The sequence below is a fragment of the Balearica regulorum genome, chromosome 13 (genome assembly GCF_011004875.1).
Source record: "Balearica regulorum gibbericeps isolate bBalReg1 chromosome 13, bBalReg1.pri, whole genome shotgun sequence".
Lineage (NCBI taxonomy): Eukaryota > Metazoa > Chordata > Aves > Gruiformes > Gruidae > Balearica > Balearica regulorum.
The window spans coordinates 408,909-434,131 of NC_046196.1; positions in this window are offsets into that span (position 1 = coordinate 408,909).

The window sequence follows — 25,223 nt, forward strand, 5'->3', positions numbered from 1 at the left end:
TACATGTAGTCCTAAGTACAAGGTCAAGCTCCTTTGCCCTTGTCACAGAACAAAGGAAGGGGTTAGCACAATTAACATGTCTCAGCTTTCAGGGATCTAAATAGTCATTAGAAGTTAGTGCAACTTGCATCAGACTGCTCGAAGTCATGCCCTGGGCCACATAACCCCAGAACCCTTGGGGCAACACATACAAGTCATAGAATCAACCTGTCTCTGAGAAAACACGCAATACAAAATCACAGAATGATTCAGGGTGGAAGGGACTTCCAGAGGACATCTAGTTCAACCCCTGCTCAAAGCAGGTCTAATCAGATCGGGTGGCTCAGGAACGTGCAGCCTTGTTCCTGAAGATGACAACCAAAATCTACGTATCAGACTGGTCACAATATGAACAGTTACACTTAACTGGAGAACGCACACATCTGCTAACACGTACAGACAGAGGGACCAGAGAGCTTTCAAAAGAACCCCAGGGGTCCACGGACTTCAGATTCAGGGCTGCTGATCTCACCTAGTTGCTATTTAAGCCATTAATTCTTAAACACAGAAAACAGATTATTCCCTTCCCCTTGGCAGCAGCTTCTTCATGTTTGAAAGCTGTTGTCATATCAGCCTCCTCTACTGCTGTCATAAAATCTGCACCTAAGAGCCAACAGGACAAGACAGAAATCTGTTTGGCACACCGCCTTTTGTACTTTTGCTGATTCATCTTTTTAGAAGTGTCACACAAGCAACTGTTCTAGAAGCAATACTGGATTAGCACCAAAAGCTTTCCAAAGTTGATTCCTAGCCTCCGTTTACTTTCATAAATAAATGCAGAGAATCAGGTTGTTATGATCAAACACCACAAAAGACTGGACCAAAATAGCACTTCCCATCTGGCAAAGGGCTCACACAGTTTCATTCATGCCCATAGAAATAATCTGTTCTGCTTGTACGAGCATGCTGAAACTACTTGCTCTTGAGAGGTGAGATGGATTCCTAAAGAGTCCGACCCTTTGTGATTCATAGTCAACAGACACTCCTGAACAAGAACAGGTCAGGTGGTAATCCCCTCTATTTTGTCTGCAGCAAAACAGCAGCATAAGACACATTGAGAGTTTGCATTGAATTTCTGTGGCAAGTATGTAGCTGTCTCCCATAGGACAGCAGTTTGTGGCGTTGAGCGCAGGTTTATATCTGAGAATGGAGAAAGCAGACGAGACCGTAGCACAACTATGTCAGGCCTGGTTTTAACAACTTGCAATAAAATATTTTCCTCCTGTATCGCATAACTAAGCAAACAGCACACTGCCTTTGAAGACAGTCTTGTACTAGAGGTCAAAAGGCTTGGATCCCACTTTGAGCTCTGTCATATGCTTTCGTTATGACCTGGATCTATCACATAAGGGTTTAGGGAAGAACAAAGAACTTGAGTAAAACTGAAGTATTTATCAGCCACTTCATGGAAATACTTAGGCGTCCTGATTCTTCGGTATGTTTTAAAAATCCAAGGAAAGGTGGAAGAAGTTATAAATAAGCAAAATACCACAAAATCACCATCTCAGAAGGAAGAACAAATGACTAGCCAGTAGACCACAAGTGTCAGGAACTCAGCAAGTGCAAGGCATCAGCAGGGGTTCACCTTCCAATGTCCTGACCCTGACAGCTATGCACGCTGCGGGGAATCTGCTGCTGAAAGCGGCTGGGTTCAAGGACGTTCCCTGGAGAGCACCTCTCCTGCCACTGCTGGAGAGACGATGGATGGACAGGCAGGGCACCTCTTCTGTTTTAGAAGAGTGACTGATATGGCAGAGCTGCTCAAAAGGTTACCCTTCCTAAATTCTCATCTAACTTCTTTATTTTTACTGTCAAACCACCATTATTCAAAACTGATTTGAAGGTGTGACTCAAAAAAAGGTAAGCCTAGAATTATATAAAACTGGCTCTTCTGTTAGTAGCGTGACAGGCAAAATTCTCATTACTACGCAGTATCTCTCCTATGTCTACAGTTGACGTCTTCAGTGGGCAAGTCATGAACACGTAACTTTTTTGTTTTCAGGTCTTAATTTTATAAAATACATACGTGTTCTTTGCAACTTTTTCTGTTCCTTTTTTTCATAATAGCTTTACTATTAGAGAGAGTAGACGTATCTTGAAAAGCAGCAGAGTGGAGAAGGGATTTACGTTCAGGTACAACCTCTTCAGCCAGGGCAGAAGGCTGAACTGCAGTTTCAACATGTGCAGATGGGGAAGAGGCTGCTTTTAAACATGTTCGTTTCACGTTCTAAATGGAAGCAGACTGTACTGAATATCCCATCTTGGTGTGAAGAACTGGTCTACTGAATGTAGCACGAGTCATCCGTGGCAAGGTGGAACACTGCAAAAGAGTGGCCGAGGTGCAATACAGCATTTAAAACAGGGAGGGAATGAGACACGGTTCCAGAAACATCTCCTGGATGGTCTCTCTTCTCTCTGTTGCTACACGCTCGCGTGGGCATTCCCTCTTCTGGTGGCTGCTCGCTTCAAGTTCAGGGTAGAACAGTGAAAGTGAATTCTTTTCTTAGTGTCCACCGATACAAACAGCCAACCGCAGAAATACCAACAAGATTAGCATTAAAGAAGGTCAGATGAGTACTCAGGGCTCAGAAATGATGGAGACGGGCTGTTTGCACACAATACTATCTCTTCACATGAGTCTCAATTACGTCCTTGGGTTCTGGGCCTTATTCCCCACCCGTGCTGGAAGTCTGGGAAGCAGCAAGCCCAGGCTGGGTGTCTGAGTGCACGTTATCTTCTTGATAACATGTGGGCGAAAGACCTAACAGGTTTACACTGGAAATCCAGCGTCCATTTCTGGAAGGGAAACAAACCAGCACAGAAACATTTGCTGCCAGGGGTTTTTCATCAAAGCTGGCAGGTGTGGCCAGAAGGTACGCCAGATTTCAGACACCTGCTGACAGTCTCAGGCTCGTGCTGCACAAGTGTGAAGTTGATTGCTGAGAGTCGTGTCCAGAAGATGAACAGCTTCTGGCATTGGTCTCGTTGGAGTCAATGGAAAATGGTGGATCCAATTGTTAGGGACACTTTACCTTCCAGTGGAATAAGACCATCTTTACTTAGGACACAAACTGCTTTCAACACCTTAGTTCACAAAGGCATTGAGGCATCCTATCAGAAAGAATAGCCATTTCACATAAGGAAAAACACGAATCTGACAGTAAAGATAGAAAAAAATAATTATTAATAACTTCAAAACACTGGCTAATAAGTTTCTGCTGCTGTATGGAAAGTCAGAAGCACAAATAACAAGCCAACAACTTACATGCAGAACCAGATGAACCATCCCATACCTTTTCCCCAAGTCAGACATCAGAAATGTCATAATCATATCCTACTCTGACCCTGCTAAATCATTATATAATTCTGGGGATAGAAACATCGCTCTGTAGGCTCCCTTCTTTAAGTGCAGTTTCTCAAAAACTGAAAGTCCAGTCATCAACTTATTACATATATGACGAATGTAATTCATCTTTGCTTGCTATCTCTTCCATCACTCCTCTTGCCACCTAGATCGTAAGTTAGATGTCATACTCAAAGGGCTGCACAATTTTCCCATATCTATGTAGTTGCTGGATTCTTTCTACTCTTTCTCTGCGCCGTCTCCAGAAGGCATTCCTGCTGCAGCAGCTTTACTTTGTGGTCTGCGATCTCAGGTGTTGGTTGTAATGATCTCCACATCTGTAGCCTTCCCAGCTATTGCACAGCCCTGTTTCTCAGGCTATCCACCTAAACTCCTCCAACCTGCCCGGCGTTCCAGGTCGGTGCTCTGAGTTTTGATTCCTTTCTGAAGCGTGCTCTGAGGCTCTGCTGGCTGCATCTCCCGGTCCCCAGGATCACGGGCCAGGGACCAGCTAGAGCCAGCCTGCACCTTGTCCCGCAGGACCTGCGCGCAGGGTGCCCGGGATCGGCCGACGGCGTCCGCACAGCCCAAGGGCTCCGGCTGCTGCCAGGAGCTCTCGGACCCCGTCTCGGAGCGATGCTGAGGCCACCCCGCCCGGGCAGCACTGCCGAGCAGCGTTACTGCAGGGCAGGTTGCGGACCGTGCCGGCGGCCCCCGTGCAGCTGGATCCGTGCTCAGAGCAGCGGGGATCTGCGCTTGCTCCATGGGCGGGATCCTCTGCCCACCTACAGCCAGTCGGCGAGGACAGGACGGATGTCCCCGTACCAGAGAGGGCTTGCCCAGGTCCTGAACTTTTCTGAACACAAGCCCCGCACACACCTGGAGCGGGCAGTATGGTAAGCACCACATTAAATCCGCACACTGCCTGCAGCCTGTCCGCTTTTGCAAAATTCGCTCTGTGTGAAATTCTCCCCATCCCCATCATTGTTTTAATTTAAAGGTTTTTTAAAAGGATGTGATTTTAATGAGCGCAAGGCTCAGACCAGAAATACTGTATTTCTTTCTCCTGAATGATGAAGTGGGCACTTGGACTCTCCGCATTGATTTCTAATCTGCCATTTCATACTCTTGACAGTGAGCCCTGGAAACCGGGTTCGTTCGGCTGCGCTGTAAAGGTTTCCGTAAATAAGAGTAGCTGAGGCTGGTTAGGCCAAAAAGGAGTACCCGAATATCAGAGTCACAACCCTTACTCAGCCTACAGCAATTCAGCACAGCCGACTGGGGTAATAATAATAACAACAACAATTATAACAATGAGAGAAGACATGTACGGACTTTCATAAGAAGGAACTCGCAATGGAGCTCTGCTCCTCGGGACGCACACAGGACCCCCTTCCCAGGGAGGGCAGAATGATCGAGAGGCAGGAAATTAAAATAGCGTGGATCTGCCGATCAGAAACGCACATTCATGGGGACCACCACCAGTACACTCATCCTCAGATACGCTCTGGAGCATACACGGATTTTGGCTCACTTGCCGTGTGCACCAGACCCGTGCCAGGGTATTAGGCCTGTTCTGGTTTCCTAAGAGCCTGTCTTCCAGAACACCCTCCAATACAGGCTCGCTGCATTCTCCAAACAGCGCAGCAATTATACTCCCTGCTATCGAACCTCGGTTTAGGATTCTGATGAGAAACACCTATAATTAAAGTGACAAAAATGTTCCTTTCCCAGATTCAAAGGAGACCCTTATTATTTGCTGCTGTGAGGCAAAGTCTGGGTTTTTCATTTCAGGCACTTTTGGTTCGGAGATCAAGAAACATACACTCCTCTTCTTAAATAAAGGCGCTTCAGAGATTTAATTCCCGTGCATTCTGACGAGGCAGCTCACGCGCGCACACCAGCACGCAGCACCTCTCCGGGTCTCCATCAGTGCAGGTGCCCTTACTCAGCTCCCAACCACCCTCACACCACCCACTACCGTGACTTTTGTGGAGCCAGAAATATTCTTTAGATTCACCCACTGCTGTAAAGTCAGATCTTTTCCTCCTTTAAATGTGACTAGCTATTTACTCCCTAACAATTCTGCTTCAGAGCTGATTTAGCATTTTTATTGGAATGTGAAAGCTCTTAAAAGAAGAAAAAAATCTAATCAGGCAGAAGAGATAGAAAACTTGCTGAATTTTTTCTCCCCCCTTTGCACCCCTTCAATCCTATCAAAAGCACATCTTCCATTCATTGCTTCCCGATGTCATTATGACAAGCGGCTACAAATCAATAGCAGAAGCAAAGGCAGGCCTAGCCCGCACTCACCAAGTGATAAAGATTCACTCTCAACCCCGATTTGCTAATAGCACATAATAGCAGCCATTGGCGCCCCGCATTAAATCATACATTTCACTCTGCGTTTATTATGGGATTTTTAAAACTCCTCACCAAATTGGATTTTCTCGACGGTCTCTAATTTCCACATTTATCATTTAAAATTAAACTCCTCTGTGGGGAGGGGGTTGGGAAAAGGGGAAGGAAGAGAGAAGCCATGCAATTCTGTATTTTCCTCTTTCTTTTTTATGAAAACCCATAAATAATCCCAGGTATCACTGCCATCAGCCCTGAAGTTTTATATATATAAAATACCAGAACTTAGGATAGAATAGCTTTGGGACTCAGCTTACCTTCATGCAGCCCTGCTAAAGAAAAAGAAATTAAAGAGAAAGCCATAAGGAAACAGATTTTAAATAAGAAATCCAATAAACAAAATACTCAACAAAGTAAGGTGGTAGGAAAAGCATTATGGAAATTTACTGTGGATTTCCTCGGCTGGAAGAGCTAAGTACCAAGGAAAAGATGGGCCAAAAATTTTTTTAAAAACCTAACAAAACACACACAAATAAAACCTTATTATCTCTTTTTTCAGTTCACAGAAAATTCATTTGACAAATAAAGTGAAAACTTGACAACAAACTCATCTTTTAAAGCAGGTTTTTCTTAGAACTAATTTCCTTGTAATCAGGACCAACGAAAAAAGGCGACATACCCGAAACCATTGCTCTTTGAAATTTATTATTTCATCCCATTCACCTACAGGTGCCACCGTGTGTAAGGCCACTGAGCAGATAATGATGTTTAACAGCATCTTCAGGAGCATACGCAAGTTTTTAAACCATCTGGCACCCGATTACTAACCGGCAGAGGCATGGATGGCAAATGCAGTCTGAAAGAGTCCTCAGGAGGAGGCAAGGATGACTCGGGTTTTGGGGTGTGTGGCCGTGCAGACAGCACAGTCCGAGCGCCCCAGCAATGAAGCCAGTTGCATGGCTCCAACAGACTGTTTGGAAATGCTCTGCTGCCCATGGGTACCGATAACCTGGGATTTTTATAGTTCAAGTCAGTGTAATCCTATGGTATTTCCTAGAGGAGCGCAGCTCCTCGTGATGTCCCAGATGCAGACTGGTCACTGCTTTGATCGCTGTGAGCAGACAATTGTGCCAAGTGTTGTGTTTTCTTTAGCTGATGCCCCAGCTGATAGGAACCCCTTGTTCAGAGGACCTTTGCCTCGGCAGCAAAACAAGAGAGCGATTTTGCAGCTGTACAACAAGACGATGGAAGGGCCTGGTTTTCAGACTAGGAGGCTTGGAGATCATCCGCCAACTGGTGCTTTGGTTCCGAAGTATAAAGCCAGTTTTCAACTTCACGTGCAAGTAAGCCCATGTGCCTAACTCCAGAAAAGAAGAAATACAATTACCGACATCTGTCTACTGTAGAGGAGCCAAAGGAAAACAGTATGAGAAAGATACAGGACCACCCCGCTCTGGAGGGAGAATGGAAGGGATGCAGAGGTGCCTCCAACCAGAGCGGATGCTGCTGCTGCTTGGGACTGCAGTGCAGTGGGTGCACGAAGCACACGCGCTCTGAGAAATCCTGACGGGCAGACCCTCGGAGAGCTTCCTGCTTTACGAGTGGGTATGAATGATACATCCTACGATCTGAGTGACCGGAGGGCTGTATCAGGAGAGAAGTGATCAGGGAACACTCTCTACCTCCGCCCTGGTCCATGGCCACTACGAGACACTTGTTCAGAGAACGTGCGTGACGGTTACTGCTCTCACACCAAGCAGAGCTCTGCTCAGCCCACGAGTATCGAGGTCCAGATTCCTCCATCTGTCTTGGCCTTAAAAGAGGCGTCCAGATCCCAGGCTATTTAAAGCACTATACATTAAGACATGAATTTGAGTCTAATGTGAACAAAGGCCACTGACTTCTGAAACAGAAGGTGATGTGATAACGGCACGGTGAATTAAGCTTTCACTGCTTGTGATTTCCAACCATGAGATGTGAACTCAATCAGCCCTCTGTCTAACATCCAATTAGTACAATCACCTCAATTCACAAACTACTAAGCAGTTTAACTAGGACTCTGCTTAAAAGGACTTGAAGATTTTTTTTTCTGGTAAGTTTTGGTTTCACTAAAGAGCTCTTAGAGATAAAAATCCTCATGAGGGCTTGCCAGTTCAGCTGCTATGCATCAACCATATCACAGGCAACACTCCAACAGCGCGTGGCCTTTTTGCAACTGCATCAATGTCATTCTGAATCCCAGCTGAATGTAGGGGCAGCTTCTGGTTTACTCTAAAATTACCTTATCTTAAAACTTACCACAAAAGTCACAAAATTCCGGAGCTTCTCCTTTGAACTGTTACCTGTTACCCTCAGCATCCACAGTACTAGCAAAGGCTGGGAAGCATAAATGCTCCTGAGAACTAGTCACCTCTCACAACGCCAAAGAATATCCTAGCATGATCTTTCCCTCCTTGAAAGTGCTGGTAACTTTCAAGAAATGCAATGGTTGCAGGTATCGAACCTGAGTATTGGCCGCCACTCGATTTAACGAGTCACCAACTGGATCTTCACAGGAAGCCACGTATGTTCCTCCATCTACAGCCAGAATGTGAACCTGGCCAATGCAAAAACTGAATCACCACTTTCTTTCACTAGAGACATCTGTTTAAAGTTAGAACATCAGTAAGACTCAATCTAGGAACAGAGCAGAGGGAAAGAATGTAATATTTTACATTTAGAGCCTTTTTCACTTCAGTCATCCCATACAGCAAAGGGCAAAGCTTCAGCAAAGACAGACATCTCACTTGACAGTAGTAATTTTAAGGATGTGCTGGGATCCCCTTTCTTTTTCTTCCCCCATCCACTTTTCCGTGGCCTTGCCAATTCAGTTTGAGGCTTTTTGCTACCGTTTCTTTACTTTTCAGTTTTGTACCTACGTTCAGCCACATGAAGAGTCTCCAGGTGCTGGTCTCTTTGGGACATAGCTGTGAATACCAACCCTTCCAATGCCTCCCACATACAGTCGCACTGTTTCTTACTGCTCCAGAATCCGAAACATCCTGTGGTTTATAGATCCACCTAACCACGCTTTGCCACTGATCTTTATCTTTTGCACTCTTCCTGACTAGTGCATCAAAATGGGAAGTGTGTGACACATTATTCTCCAACTGACCTGCAAAGTTTTCATGCCATATAGCCAAAATTTCCTGAGATCCACCGCCTCTCCTTCAGCTGCAACTGATGGAAAAGTATCCTGAACTCAGCATCATGAATTATCAGAGTAACTCTGCAGCTCTTGAATAGACCAAGCATGGTAACAGTGAGGGTGCTGAGGCCCTGGCACAGGGTGCCCAGAGAAGCTGTGGCTGCCCCTGGCTCCCTGGCAGTGGTCAAGGCCAGGTTGGATGGGGCTTTGGGCAACCTGGGCTAGTGGAGGGTGTCCCTGCCCACGGCAGGGGGGTTGGACTAGATGACCTTTAAAGGTACCTTCCAACCCAAACCAGTCTGGGATTCTATGAGTTAAGAAAACGGTTGCTTCCATCCTGCCCCAAAAGAGACCTGCTTGCGGGGGGAATTTGTCCAACAAGGAACAGCGAGCTATCTGTGAATGTCTCATTTAAGGAGGTGTTCTTGAAAAGGACAGCAAGGTCTGCAGGATACCCTGGAATAAAAATGATTCAGAAAACGTTTCTTAAGAGCAACGCCACAGAAACACAGTTTCAACAGTTCTGATGGTTAGGAATCACATCCTCATTTAGCACTTTTGGGGTAAGAATATGACAATAAGAAGGGGATCTCATTTCTCTGTTATAATCATCAAGATTTGGATACTCATCTACAGAAAACAAAAAGCATGGATGCACTCCTCCTCCAGCTTGAAAGGGACTGCTGGTTAACCAGGTCTAAACTCTACCTGACCCAGCTTTGCACAAATTTCTGCAGTTCCTGCTGGAGTAAGCTTTGATCACTAAGACCTTTTTCTCTGCAGGAATTATTTTCCCCATGAAACTTCCCATACTACTACAGTCTGCACAACAAGTTTTTTTAAACTTGTTTGTTCGGACACTTTACATTTCAAAGTGATGATGTGTACTACAGTATTTCATGCATGCTTTGGGGTACTAAAACAAAGCAGATGAAGATTTTAAATGATCTACCTGTGTAAACAAATAAAAAAGAAAAAGCCCAAAGGTTATGGCATTAATTGCTAGTGCAGAAACCCCCGCATTATCGAACCAGTCACAGCTGCCATGGGACAACAAAAGATCTATGTCCAAGCCCTGTACTGCCATGTTCGTACATCCCGGATGAGCACTCTGAACATCAGGCTGCACAGGGACATCTTGTGCTCTTTCCTGTTGGCACTAAGGCACTTCATAAAAGCAACTGAATAATCACTGGGCTGATGTTATAGCCCAAGGGTCAAAGTAGTACCTGGAACATAAAGCAGTCAAGTTCAAGCCATTACTCCAATGAGCACTGAATGACTTATAGAAATGACGTGGCTGCAGCTGAGCAGACCGCAAGAGCCTGGTACCCCGACGGCCACGGCACTCGCTCGGGACGTGCAAGGCAGGGACGCTTGCCCGGGTGTGAATCGGGCAGGCACGGGTGCTGGCATCCCGCAGGGGAAGGCAAGCCAAGGCAACACGTCTATTCTTTCAGATCTTCTCTGCGTTATGTTTCTGTTTCCACCAGCTGCTGCCTTTCTCCATCTCCCACTTCTCCGCAGAATCTCAGCCCCTCTGCTCCTCAGGTGCGCATCTGGGCACTCCATGCGGCTCCTTCAAAGCTGGAGTAGGGTGTGTTTCACAGGTACAACCATCCAGCAGCCCGCTATCAGCAGAGTTTTTGTTCACATTTTGGGTCTGGGAAACATACAGGAAACGCAAGACTGTTCCGAGGACACGTAGATGGATTTGTAGGTTTACAACAGAAAAAAAAAAAAATAACCCTACAACTCAAAATATCAGAATCTTAAGGGTTTCAAATCCAAAAGGCAAACAGCCTCTTAAAAATCCTCATGGTTTAAAAGAGCTTTAAAAGTCAGCAAAACTGTAAGATGGCAAAACCCCCCCAAACTTTGCTTTTATCCTTATTTTACCACAGCAAGTAAAAGGTTTAGCCAAAACAAATAAAACAGGACTTCCACAAGTTGGCTGCTTAAGCTCTAGCAGATAGTTCCCCCCCGTTCTGGTGTGAGCGGGAGGAGGCATGGCAGCCAGCTCGGCCAGACCGTCCCCTTTGGGACAAACGGACAAGATGACAGAAAACAGAAGCTGTAAAATGTTTTTATTTTCCTACCTCATTTGAGGGCACGCTGAAAAAAAAAAGTTTCTCCCTTCACCTTAGTAAGAGACAAATTCTGACACAGGTCCAGCATGAGCCAGGTGCACTCACAGCCTCGATGAACCAGGACGCGGCAGGATCTGTTCCGGGCGTGTTTGGCCAGGAAAGGGAGGCTGGCGCCTGGAAACCTCGCTGGCACACAGCACCGGGTTTCCTTTTCACGCAGAGCGGCTGGCACCATGATGCTCAGTAGCTTCTAATCTCTTTCTGCGAGCGATCTCCAGTATTGAAGTTTGACATATAAATAATTGGCCACGCAGAGGCTGCAAGGATGCTGAGATTCTGCATCCGCTTCCGTGGAACCAGGACAGTGAGACACTCGAGCTAACACACCTTGGCTCTAGCTGAGCCAAGAATCAGACACAGGGCATTTTCAGCATCATGTCCTCAGTGTTATAATTTGTTTCTTTCATTCTGTCAGTGCTCAAACTTGTTGACCTTCCAATCATACTTGCCCTTTCTATCCTCATCTTCGCTTTCAGGGAGGATAGCAGTTTTATTACAGGGCAATTGGGAGTGTTCTTAGTACAGTCATTTGTCCGAGGCAGTTACTGCATTGCTGTTACTGATCAAACAGTAACAGGGAGCCAGGACCCGGGTTAAGTGGCATTCCTACTTTTGGAATGCTGAAGGCCAAACAGAGGCACATTAGCAGAGCTGTGAACAAACGTCTGCAAACTGAAGGCAACTCTGCGTACGGACTGCCTACGGGAGCCGGCTGGGGCAAGCCTCAATGCTAAATACGTTTATACTAAAGCGTAAAGGAGCTAAAGCAACGTTTATGCTTTCCGAGAAAGATGAGAAAGCAAAGAATGTAAGGAACAGAGGTAAAACGTATATCTGCCAAAGCGGTAGCTTCTGCAGTGCGTGAGTTTAAATTGATTCACTGCCATCTTCCTAAAATAAAGGAGGGATCTTTCAGCAGGACAGTCCGTCATAGCTGCTGAGGTTTTGGCACCGGAAAGCAGCTGCTCAATGCTACAAATCGAAGCTCTAAATGCCCTCAAACAGCTTAAAGACAGGTCTACTTTAAAAACATTCCTCTAAATGAGCCAGACCCACTTTTGACCAGTACAAAACTCAGATTCTAGCTAGAACAGGTTTTTTGTTTTGTTTTTTTTTAATTATGTGAAAAGGCACCAGGCGATAAAGATTGCCTGCATTTCCACATCACACGCCGCAAGCAAAAAGGCATGAAAGGTCTCATCCAAAACCCATGCCGTGCCCAAACTAACGAGCCCTGCCGAGCAGCAGTGTGCTAGCACAGGCTGCGCTCCCCTCTAACGCCAGCGTGCAGTGCCTGCTCGTGTCCTCCTGCAACACGCCAGGTAGGGAAGGGTACGCAGGAGATGGTCTCACACTGCAGTAATATGCAGATAGAAATGAAAACCTGCACCTCTAAAGTTCTTAAGCATTAAATCACTGATGCAGAGCTGCAATCATATCAAGTTATTCTGCCAACGTGAATCCTGGCGATACATATCCAAACCAGCAAAGCTGATTAGTAGTGTGGGAGCTCCCTGCATGCTCCTTCAAAACACAATTAAAAAGAGTTTTATTCAGAGTAACACAGGGGTTATAGGGTCAGAAGAGTTTCCATTTCAAAAGGCAGCAGGATACAAACTAGCAGGAAGGGGAAAGTAAATTGCCCAGATTTTGTGCTAGAAACATCACGGGTATTTAAGCAGCTGGGCTTCGCTTTCTTACCAAAATTTTATCTCACCATTTCTAAGGAACATAGAAAAATCAGTGCAAAGACACTGTGATGATCTGTGAATGGTGAATAACTATTGTTCCACCGACAGCAAGTACAGACTCTGCCATCTTGCTTCAAACTTTGGGCTTCCCCATTGATTCTTACAAAGAACAGAAAATCATCCTTTTGACTTTCTACATTTTAAAACTTACTATGATTAAAACAGAAAAAAAAATATTTAGAAAGGGTAGAGGAAGCTCCAGTAAATAGTCTTTTTGTCCAATATTGCTTTAAGAAATCAAGAATGCAGTCTCCTAAGCCAAGAAAAAAAGAAAAATATTTTCCAGCGTTTGGCAGTCAGCAATTCATTACCTTGCCCCACAGTTCTTTTTGTGGTCCAGTCTGGCTGTAGTCAGCTACCTGCCCGTAGGCTTCACCAAAGATGATTGCTTTTACTACTTTTTTTTTTTTTTTAAACTGATGTGATGTGCAGAGTTTCTGTGAAACGTGGTTCTGCACAGAAGACAAAAACTTTGAACGTTTCCTTGGATATAGCTTAGAGGAGAAGAGCTCTGGGATCAAACGGAAGCCAGCTAACACCAAATAAAAATAAAATTCCTAAACATCAGTCAAAGCACCACGGAACTTGACTTCATCTAAATCTGAATGATGGGTAGATCTTGCATTGTCAACCTTATCTGAGATTTCCAGAAGCTCCTTGGCTTTCCTCAGACCGCTGCAACTTTGTCTCCAGCTACCTGAAGACATCGGAAGGGCAAGATCTTTCCTCAGTCACTGCCAAAGCAAGAGGCTTCTCCTCCATTCCCTAGCTTTCGTGCTAATATAAAGGTAGAAGCAGAGAAGGACTTTTCTCCATAGTTTCTCTCTACATACATCTGTAGAAATAAAACATTCCTCTTCTGAATAGACCTGTTTCTGAAAGCCTAAAGTCTATCTAAGTTCATTTGTCATATTACAGGAGCCCAAAGAAACATTATTATTAAAAAAATTTTCCAAGATGAAGCAGATCCCAGGTTTTTAGGAAAAAAGACAAACGAGGCTGATATCTTGCACCCAAGCTTTTGGGTTCATCCCCTCTCCCTGCCCCCACACACCATGCAAAAGCCTTATGACTATGACCTGAAGGATGGGGAGCAGGGAGGAAACAAATTTATCTCAACTGTTCACCCTTCATATTTTGGAAAAAAATAAGTCCAAGGCCAGGCTGGATGGGGCTTTGGGCAACCTGGGCTAGTGGAGGGTGTCCCTGCCCCTGGCAGGGGTGGCACTGGGTGGGCTGGGAGGTCCCTGCCCACCCAAACCAGGCTGGGGTTCTGCGGTTCTATGATTTTGTGATAGTTTTGAAGCCAAAATGTAAAAATCATGTCCTACCAAACACAGAAGTTTCTCTTCATAGACATAACCTCCTCCCCGCCCCCCCCCCATCAAAACAACCAAGTACGGTAGAATCTCACGGAGCACACAATTTTCCACATATTTTCAAATACCTTTTCTTTACTATTTCAGACAGCTCCTACTTATGATTGGTTAAGCTATCTGTGCTCACGTGCTTTTATAGTAAATAAAAATGGTTTTATAAATAATCAAGCCTTTTCTGCTTTATCAAAAGCCTTTTTTTCCCTTTTGTAACTCATAAGAAAAATACAGGCTGTCTAAATATTTGTTTTAGTAATCAGATTTGTCCATTAGAAAAAAAGGGGGAAATTACTAAAATCACTATAGAAAATACTGTATGCCTCCATATTAAAAACGATGAGATAGTTTAGCATTATACACTTCTGACATTAAGTTTTCTAACTAGATAAAACCTTTACCAGTAGTTAAATCATTGCTAATTCCTTCGGTTAGCAGCAGGAAGATGAAACCTGAGATATGTTTCCTCAGAAAAAAGAGGAGGTTTTTTTCTTTTTATTAAATTAAAATTAAACGTATTGTCTTTGTTGCTAAACTACTTAATCTAATTCATAAACTATGAATGATTAATGATAAATACTTATATATAATACATATAGTTCTATATTTTTATGTAGATATATATACACTTAATGTACATTATTCTATTGCATAACCTCATAGGCGAGTCATTTTTATATCATAGCATTATCTGACGCAATGTTGCCTAGGATTAGCACCGCAAATATTTTAAAAAGAAAGCTGAAGTTATGTTAGTGATAGCAAAATGTCCTTACGCTTGGTTTATGAACATTCAAACGTAGCGCATCAATGCAATATTAATTGCTCATCTTACTCTTTGAACACGCCTTTTTACCTGAAGCTAGGCTGCCACACAGTTACTTGTCTCTGGTGTCTAAGGTCTAAATGCTGTCCCGTTTTTTGAAGAAAACAACAGAATTTTAACTGGGCCTCAGAACTCAGGTTGTTTTTTGTTTGTATGCCTGATTAGACATTAGTGATAATGAGACTCCACGCACCTTATGATTAATGCTTCCCTAGGACTGAAAACATCCTGAACCTGGAGACACAAGAAAATATACGAAGTTACGGGACTCACGCCCAGCTCCCCGAGAATGTCCCGCACGCAACCGTTCCCGTGCCCGAGCAGCTCCTGCTCCAGGCGTTTCGTTACGACTGCTCTCTGCAGGACCACCACACGCTTCTTAAACCAGCTTGCAGCGATTTCTGCAGCGTGCTTCAGACCAGCCTTTACTGCTCTATGAAATCCTAGTTCAAGGAACAACCCCATTCAGGGTAACTTGGTGGATGCTAGTGAAGACACAACCAGTAATATTTGGCAGGAAGTAATCCTGTAGTGAAAATGCTACTTGGCTTTTATATATACTAATTGTTTCATGGGACACAGAACAGGTAAATCTATGATGTACTGGCTTTTAAAGAACTAGCTTTCTGAAGAAAGGTTTCCTTTCAGTAACATCGATAAGCCTGATTTCAAACCCCCAAAAGCGTGACATTCTCAGACAAGGTTGCAAAACCCCATCCCTGTGTCCTTCTCCGCAGCCTTGCCATGTCAGCACACCAACGCCGCGTTACCCAGATGCTCTACCGCTTCCTGGAGCCCGCACGAGACCTGGCCAAGCTGCAACACAACAGACAGCTGAGCTGAAGCGACAGCCTTTGTTCTTAATTTCTGGGAATTTGTCAGACAACACGGGTTTTGTACTTAATTTCAGAGAACCTCTCCCCCGCCACCTCCTGTTCTGCAGCCTACAACTATTGCTTTTCCCACGCTTACTTCCGGAGCTCTGGCCCTTGGGAAAGAGAACAAGAGGCAAAATGTTTACAAGATACAGACTTGTCACAAACTGCGCCCTGCCAAGGGTTTGGTAGCGATGCTCCTGCTCTCAGTCTAACCAGCCCTGAAGATCTTCAGAAGTTTTCATTTTTAATCAACCCAAATCAGCTTATTTTTCAGACCAGCTAATCGAGACACCCACATCCAGTGGATGTCAGTAGGGCAGCATATTGTTTTTCACCCGGAGAGCAGAGCCTGTTATAAATAACACTAAAACCTTTGCAAAGATGACTGTCCTCTCTGCAGCTTACAGCCTAGAGGCTTCATTATTGCATTGGCCATAATTCAATTCATCCCTTCCTAAAAGGTCTATTTCTGCATCCAACCCCCACCCTTGAAAATACGTTCAACTAATAATTTCCGATTAATGCAGTCAATTACTAACTCTCCCCCAGCCCCTTACTATCACCTGATTGGGCCAGAAAGGAAAGGAAGCAGCGACTAACCAGGGAGGAATAGAAGAAGGGGTAAAATAGCAATAAAAAGTAATTACATAAAAATGCTAAACATATTACATCTGTTAGTTTGCTTAGCCCAGTGGGCTTGACAATTCCAGGTTTTTGCCATTGTCCGTGCTCAGACAGACAAGAATAAGAGAAACGGGGAAAGGATCTTTCAATAAGATTATTAATTCAGTGCATGAAAAATAAGTCGTCATTACATCGCAAAAGGGAGAGAGAAACTCGCTGAAATTTCTTTCTGCAGATTTGCCTTTGTGATCTGCAAGGTGCTGTTCTCCTGCTTACACTCTGTTGCCCTGGCAACGTACTCCTGTAAAATAAAGATTATTAAAGCGCATATGATTATTTGGCCGCACAGTGAATGAGGCGGCCGCTTCTGAAATTCCTTATCAGAGAAATTCAATTTTAGGCCAAATTGTGTTTTCACTGCCTCTCAGCTTCTCCCTCCCCCCCCCCCCCCCGCAATACCAATAAAACCCTCATCTCCCCAGCTGCACACGATATTTTGTCACTAACTCTTTCATGCCTTTCCCGTTCCAGGTTTTATTTTTATGCTGTCAGAGCAGAATGCTTTTCCCAATTTGCAGAAGGTTTTCTTCCCTGCAGGTCTTTGCTGGCAGCTTCGGCCCTTCCTCCCCTGCCCGCGCAGCCAGCACCGCTCGGCAGCCTCCCCCCGCGCTGCACCACCGGCACCGAGGACCAACCCTCCTCCCTCCCCAGGCCGCGCCGGTGTCCCGGTGCCAGAGCGCAGCCGGGGGGTGCCGAGTGCGGCGGGGCTGCTCGGAATGGCGCAAGTGCGCAGCGGCCCCTCTCAGCAGGCGCTTCCCGGCGGAGCCCCGTCTGCTTTAGGGGTCGCGGGTGGCTCCGCTCGCAGCGCAGCGCAGCTGACGGGCGGCTCCGGGGAGGTCCCGGCCGGCGTTCGGCGCATCAGCGGCTGGCGGGCCGGGCCGGGAGCGGGCCGGGGCTGCGGGGACACCGGGGCTGCGGGGACGCCTCGGCCTCGCGCCCGGTACCGGGGGCAGCCGCCCCGCGCGCCCTTACGTTACACGCGCCTCGCGCGCTCGGGAGCAGACGACGCGGCGCAGGCCGGGCACGCGCGGTCCCGCCAGGTGCCGCCCGCAAACCGAGGGCACGGCAGGGCTGTCCGCGGCCCTGCGGCACCCACCGGGGCGCACGGGCTCCCGCTCCTTCCCCACCTCCTCCCCGCAGTCTCCACCGCCCCCACAGCCGCCGCCCGAGGACGAGGCACCGCGAGGCCCGTCCCGGGGCCGCCGGCCGGAGCAGCAGCCCACGCTGCGGTTGCACCTCCCGAGCACGGGGCCGGGGGGGGGGGGGGTGTTGGGGGGGGCAGCGGGGCCGCCGCGGCGCAGCAGGGGGCGCTGCCGCCCCGCCGCCAGCACGCGCCGCAGGGCGGGCCGCGGAGCCGCCGGCGCGGGCCGGGCCGGGCCGGGGGGCGGCGGGCCGCGGGGCAGGGTTGGCCTGGGCCGGGGCGGGAAGCGCCGGCGGCCGTGAACCGAGCGTCCCAGAGCGGTCCGGGAGGGCAGAGGCGCTGCCCTGCAGTCCGGCGGCCCGAGCCGTCCCGTCCGGTCCCGGGCTGCCAGAGCGAGGAGGCGGCAGCGCGGCTGGTAGGGGATGCGGAGGGCGGCGAGGGGTGGAGGCTGCGCGAATTAACGCCGCGTCTCTGTCAGAGCGGGCGCCGGAAGGCGCGGGGCTGGCTGCGGTGCCCACCGCCCCTCGCCTCCCGCCGCCCCTCGCCTCCCGGGCGGGCTCCTGCGGGCAGCGCCGGGCGCAGCCTCCGACCTTCTCTTCCCGCCCGCCGTCTGGCTGACACACAACGAGCCATGTCGGTAGATGAAGGAAAACCACCACCGCGCGTTACCCGGCCCGGTCCGCCCCGCACGGCTGGGCAGCACGGGCACCGCGCCTGGTCCTCTGCTGTTAAAAATCACATCGACTCCAGAAAGGAAAAGAAATTGCTTCTTTTAGTACGAAACTTGTAATTGTCCCTGTTTGTCCTCGATGTTTTATAACTGTGAGCCTAAGCAACTAACAGCCTTTGTGCAACTATTAGCGGGCAACTGCAGTGCAGCTAGGATGATGAAAATTTCTGAAGGCAGTACAGTAAAGATGAAAGTGATTCTTAGAACTAACATATGTGCTTTATTTTTTTAAAGGTGGAACAGAGAGGAGGCACAATTACCCCAGATTTAGAAGATCTGAGTTCAAGCCCTGACCTACTGAAGCTTTCCGTACCTCAGCTTCTCCTCCCCCTGTCTTAAAATGAGGGGAATAGCTGTTGCCTACCTCGCGGATAATTGCAAGGATAAATACCTCAGAGGCTGAGAGTTGGTTGATACAACAGAAAAAATGCCTAATGTTGTCAACACAATGTACCCCAAATCAGGCCTCCTGTTTTCTTATACTCAGCAGAAGATAACTATGATTAATAACAAGAACAGGATAGGAAAGGAGACCAAAAGGGGATGGTAGATTTCAACAGAAATACTGTGGCTCACCAAGGCAACACCTGTAAAGATTTCCTTTTTTTTTTTTCTTTTTTTTTCGGGGGGGGTGGGGGTGGCATGGGGTGTCATCCAGCATCCCCTTAATAAACACAAATACATTGCATGGAAAAAACCAAAAACGCAACAGTTGAGTCCTACAAGCAGTGCTAGACAGTTTTAGGAAAATCCTCGGAGACGGCACCATTCCCTGTACAAAACAATGCCGCGCTTTCTAGGTTTGTTAAAGAAGAGTAAGCAGTTCCTGAACTGTGTCCTCCAGTTTGGCTGCTGTCCACCTATATTATCTTTTGAGACCATTGCCTCAACTAAAAAACCATTTTGGTCACCTAGATCACTTACAGAGCGCTGCAGAACCCTCCATTTCCTCTACAAAAACAAACAGGCTCAGTTAAAAAAAAAATAGCGATTTCTGAAGGTCCCAAACAGCTCAAGTTCTTCTCATTTTAGAATGTAAAATACAGAAAGATCCCAGTTCCACAAAGCTAATGATTTAAAATATTTCATACAAGAGGGCAAAACCAGCATAAGAGCAGTTGCACAGGTCAGAGCAAAGGTCCCTCCAGTCCAGTATCTGGGGTCTGGCAGTGGCCAGAAGCAGCAGCCCAGCAAAGAGTGCAAGCAACAGGACAAAGATACAATACTTCTCACAGGTGCTTTTAAGGGCTCCCTCCATTTGTTGCTCAGAATTTCCCAAACAAAGCATGGTATCTCCACACTTAAACCAAAGGATGGGGAAGAAAAAAGCAATGGTAAACATTGTAAAGGGTGTAGCAGTTATACATCTCATCTGCATTTAAAAATAACATGAGCAAACCCAAATGTTCTTATCTAATATCCATGTGAGAAGCTGACAGGCCCTCAAAACAATGTACTACATGGTGGATATACTGCATCAGTGCCAGGGACAAGGGTTGCAGAGAGCCCATCTAGAAGCACACAGCGCTAGCTCTGCCGGCTCTCTCAGAAAGAGGAGCCAGTCTTCCAGGCTGAAGGCACTGGACGTTCAAGGTTGCTGAGTTACACACTTCTGGCTTCTTCAAGCTGTTTTCCTCTCAGTGACACCTAACGCTATTTCCTTGGCTAGCGTTGTTTACAAAGAGCCAGTAAAAATACCACTTCTCTGTCACAGGCTTTCCAAAAGACACGAGTTCCAGAACGAGCGACGGAATTAAACAGCTTGTGGTCAAGTAAGAAAGACACTTTTAACAGGATATTCAGAAAATAAACTTTATCCCTGGTATCTCTCAGACGAAATAAATTCAAGTGACAATTAAAGCCACAATAGGACAACAATTCTGATAAGGATTACATTTTTTTGGTGCTAGATTACCTATCCTGGAGTGCTTCTGGCTCGCCTGGAGCAAATGATGTTGGCAGTCATAATTTCTAGAAGCTACGAATAAAAAAAAGTCTTCTACAGACTGGGGAAACCATACCATGGAAATAAGAGAATCTAAAGGATTTAGGGAAAATGGACAAACAGCTGACTGTAGATTCCCCGAGTACCTTTGTTTCTGGTGTCCGCATTTTTAAAAGGACACAGGAAAATTGGAGACTGTGCAGAGTCATAAAAATTATTTGAGAACTGGAATAACTGCCTCCGAATGAGAGACTTAAGGAGCTCAATCTGTTTAGTTTATTAAAAAGATCAAGAGATGGCTTGATTACGATGTATAAGTACCTTCAAAGGGAGAAAATACCAGGTCCTAAAGGGCTCTTTAATCTAGCTGAGAAAGGCATAACAAGAACCAATTGCTGGAAGCTGAAGCCAGACCAGTTTAAATTAGAAATAAGGCACGGTTTTATAGTGAGAATGATTAGACATTAAAAACCCCTGCCCTATCAAAGGAAGGAGGATTCTTCATCTTTTAATATCTTCAAATCAAGACAGGATGCCTTTCAGAAAGTAAGCTTGAGTTTAAAAAAAAGGCTCAATGCAAGGGTAATTGAGTGATATTTAATGACTTATCATAGGTAAGGAAAGCTCTAACATCTTAATTTGGAATGAAGGCTTGAAATCTGGCAGCACATAGCTTTGGCAACAGGTACACGCCATTTGCACTGTGCAAGAAAAACTGCCTAGATCTGGCTCTGTTATCAGCCTCAGAGAAATACCTGACTGCAGATGCCAATCAGAGACCTGGCAGTTTAAAAACTGGTACCACTTTTCCTTATTTAGTACATTCCAGCTCCCGAGAAGGCCTCAGGCTGACCAGAGCTGTGGCAACGTCACTACAAACAAGTCTACCAAAGTCCAGGGCCACGAGTACGAAGCCAAACTTTTACATACTGTAAATTAACATTCAGAATGACCAAACAGACTGTGGCTGTAGTTGCCAGCTACAACTGAAAATGCAACGCCAGTCCTTGGATGGAGCCTGCTGCGTTGTGTCCCCTTTGCTGGGGATGGATGTTCCGGGAGTCATGGTTGCCTCATTCAGAGTAGGCCTAGATACTCCACACGAAACCAGGCTGCCAGCAAGGACAGCAGCACCCCCGTGGCGAGGGACCAGCAGAGAGACAGGGGAAACCAGGAAGACAAGGCAGGTTTTATTGTATTATTTAACTATGCAGCAGCTGCAGATTTAGGTAAGGCTAAAATACACCCTCGGGTACACGAGGAAGAGTTCTTGCACTTACATGACGATACAGGGAGTACAGAACTTCCCCGCAGCACTGCCTAGGGTTTTGGGATTTTTTTCATTCCTTTACACCTTTACATTGTATTCCCTCTTAAAAGGTTAATAGCAGTCTTTAGGATTCTCTTTGTGAAAGAACTTTTGTGCCATGGCCGCCACCCTCATGTTTCTCTGAACGTCCAGGTCAGTGGTCTCCAAACATTTTAGATCATGCACCCCATCAGTAAAAAGGTGTTGAGCATGCACCCCAGTATATGTATATTTATTTATAAATTATATATATACACTACTGTATTATATACTTTATAAAACATACACAAAAATAGAAATTAGAAAAGGATAAGGATGAAATAAACACTATTTTAAATTCTAAACATTTATTTATTAACTGCACAAAAAATTATTTCCTTCCTGTACCCCAAATGATTGTCTTGCGCATCCCACCTTGGAGACCACTGATCTAGATCCACAAGGGACCTTTCAAGGACAACCATTCTTCTAAAAAGTTACGTGCAGTTGTCTCAGATTCCCTGAAGGGAAAGCGGCAAATTACTCAAGGCTGAGCATGTAGCCTTGGTAATGTGATAAAGTGAACTGACAACATTGCTTCATGAAGAGCTACAATAGGGCAAAACCTGACCAACCACTACCATACAGAAGGTTTCCAGGAGTTGAACAGTGCAGCCATGTTCTCTGGTAAGAATCTAAATAAAACCTGCTGTTATGACAATAGTCCTGACCCAGGAGCCTGCAATCAAGCCAATTGTGGAGAAAGGCTCAATAAATACTCAAGAAGTTCTTTTGTGCTGAGCACGATATAAGATATGGAGCAGTGCCAAAGAAACACTTGGTGCTAGATGCCAAACCATCAGTCTGCTTCAGCTCTGGCAGCAACTGACTCCTGAAAGCAAGTTGCTGAAGGTGAAAAAGAATGGGACCACTTCCAAGGCTACCACTTAGGCTTATCACCAGACAACCAGAGCCAGAGTTTTCTGAAGCAGTGCCAGGCAACCAGACTCAACACTCTTGAGCTTCTGAAGTGAGCCTTAGGGCCCGGGAGGCCTCCATGCAAGTACCTGGGAGCTGGAAAGTAGAGCGAGATCAAGATCTTCTGTCCTCAGTTTCTCTGCAGACTGGTTCTGGGGACACTCACTGGGTGAAGGAGTATATGACCATAGTATTATTTATGAAGACTCATTGCTACAAGATTCAGATGGAACTTCAGTTGAGAGAGAAGCCCATGCTTAGCATGACCAAGGCACACTCGCTCAGTGACTGTACACCTGAATTCTTACACCAAGAACCTATGCATCAATGAAGTCGAGGGAAAACTTCGAAATACATCTTAGTTGTGCCCTGGTTTTACTATAGTCTGAAATGTTTGTTAGGCACATGACAATTTCCTTTTCAGGGCTGAACTGTTCTACATCTTCTAATCCAATTTCAGTTGACTCAGTCAATGGACTTTCCATCATTTCCTTCATACTCCTATCATGATGGTACTCATAAATCTTGCTAATGGAGGATATTACCTGATATCTGAGATACATTTTCCTTCTCATATTATGATCACAATACATTTCATTTGCATTTCTTAGGCCCTGTCCAAAGCAATTCTTCTCTATAGTTTCTGTTTATGCTCTTTGTATGCTTGTGGACAAGTACAACACTCTTCATTTATTTTGCCAAGTTAAACACATCTAATTCTTTTCATATTTCTTCATAAATCATTACTTCCAGCCCTTGAATCCAGCTTTATTCAGAAAAATTATTTTAGAAATGGTGTTGCCCAGGATCCACATTTACTAATCTCACAGCAACTGTTCCATCATTTTTTTAACTGCCAGTGCTTTGTACTAATTCCACTTTTTTTTTCTGTCTGTACGCTCTACATACTAGCACAGGGAAAATCTCAGGTTTGTAGTGTCAACCTTACACATTTTCATTCTTACATCATTCAGTTCCTTCTGAATTTACTTTTGCTGTCTTCCTTGCAAAAATTAATAAAAAAAACCCATTGAGAAATTTCCATACAATATAACAGAATTCTGTGACACTGTCACTATTTCTCTCTTCTCTGATCTGTGCATGTCAAACAATATAATCCTTGATTAGAAGCTATTGGTAAGAACCTTTTACTTATTTTTGGTGTTGTACCTATTATAAAATAGGCGCTTAAAAAAATTTCTTCCTGTAAGTGCAAAACTCATGTTCTTCAATGTAATGCAAGTAACCTGATAGTTTCAGTGGGTTTTACATTATTGTGACTGAGTATACTTTAATTCTGTTGAAGATGCACTAACAGAATAAATCCAACCCAGTTGATCCAAACTTACAGGAACACCACGCCTTAACCAAGAAGTAATTTTACTTATCTAAGTACCTAGTCATCAACGTTTACTAAAAAGAACAAACATCCAAGCAGTTCCATCTTGGAAGAGAAGGTACTCCAGCAGAGTTGCACAGATGACAGACACATGTCCAAGTGCATCAGTTTTCTGCTTTGAGGAGCCCATCATTTTGAGGTGTTCCCCGCTAATTTGTGGAACAAGATTCCTTGCGAGGCATTCTGCAGGAGGCAGCGCAGAATCACGGCCGCTGCATACTGAGTAATACTAACTTGAATCCCTTTTCTGAGGGGAGGAAAAGGAAACCATAGTGCCTTGTATGGATTCTGCAGTCCCTTGCTATCTCAGCAGTTTATTATCCTCCAAATTAATTCTCAATGTTTTGCAAAAAATATAATTAATTTCTTTAACATAAAGGACACATATTATACATAGAACTGGTTTTCTATTTATAGTCATCTTTTCCAAGTATTCTATTACCATCCCACATTTTGAAATGTCTTCATTACTTATGAATAGGCTATCTGCTGCTCTGTTTTTTTTTTCCCCTTTGTAAATGCCCATTTATGAAATCAGTTCAGTAGCTCATCCATTTTAGATTACTGGTTGACTCTCCTTTTAGTAATGATTTCTTTACTCTTCCTCCCCCCCATACACAGCAAGCCATTTCTTATTTCTTTTTAGTTCTCTGCAGAATTTACTCAGCCTTTTTTATTACTGTCCCTCTCTTTACATCACAAATAATCCTGAATATTCTGATTTTTGCCCTATTTCCTTTCATCATTTCAAGTAAAGGCACCTTTGTACCATCAAATCTTTGAGCTACATCAATCACTTCTTGTGTCTTGTATCTTCCTTTATCAGATGAATTAGTTGTGATGTGCTTATGATATATTTAAATCCTTGCCTGTTTTTCTCTCTACTTGTGCTTGTTTTCTTTTTAAATATTTCTTGTACCTATTTCTATTTCACTAGTTGCTGAGTTCCTTGGAATTTATCAGAAATTTAAATAGTCTGATATTTCCTGTTATGTGCAACTTCCTCACATGCACTCAGTACAGTGTATTCAAGAATTTATCGTGTTCAAAGCTAATACACAGCTGCTTTTCTTCTGGTTGGACTCCACATCGCTCAGACACAGAGCTGCAGATCTGACATGCAAGTTTTCTCTCTTTCCGCTCCCCTTCTCAA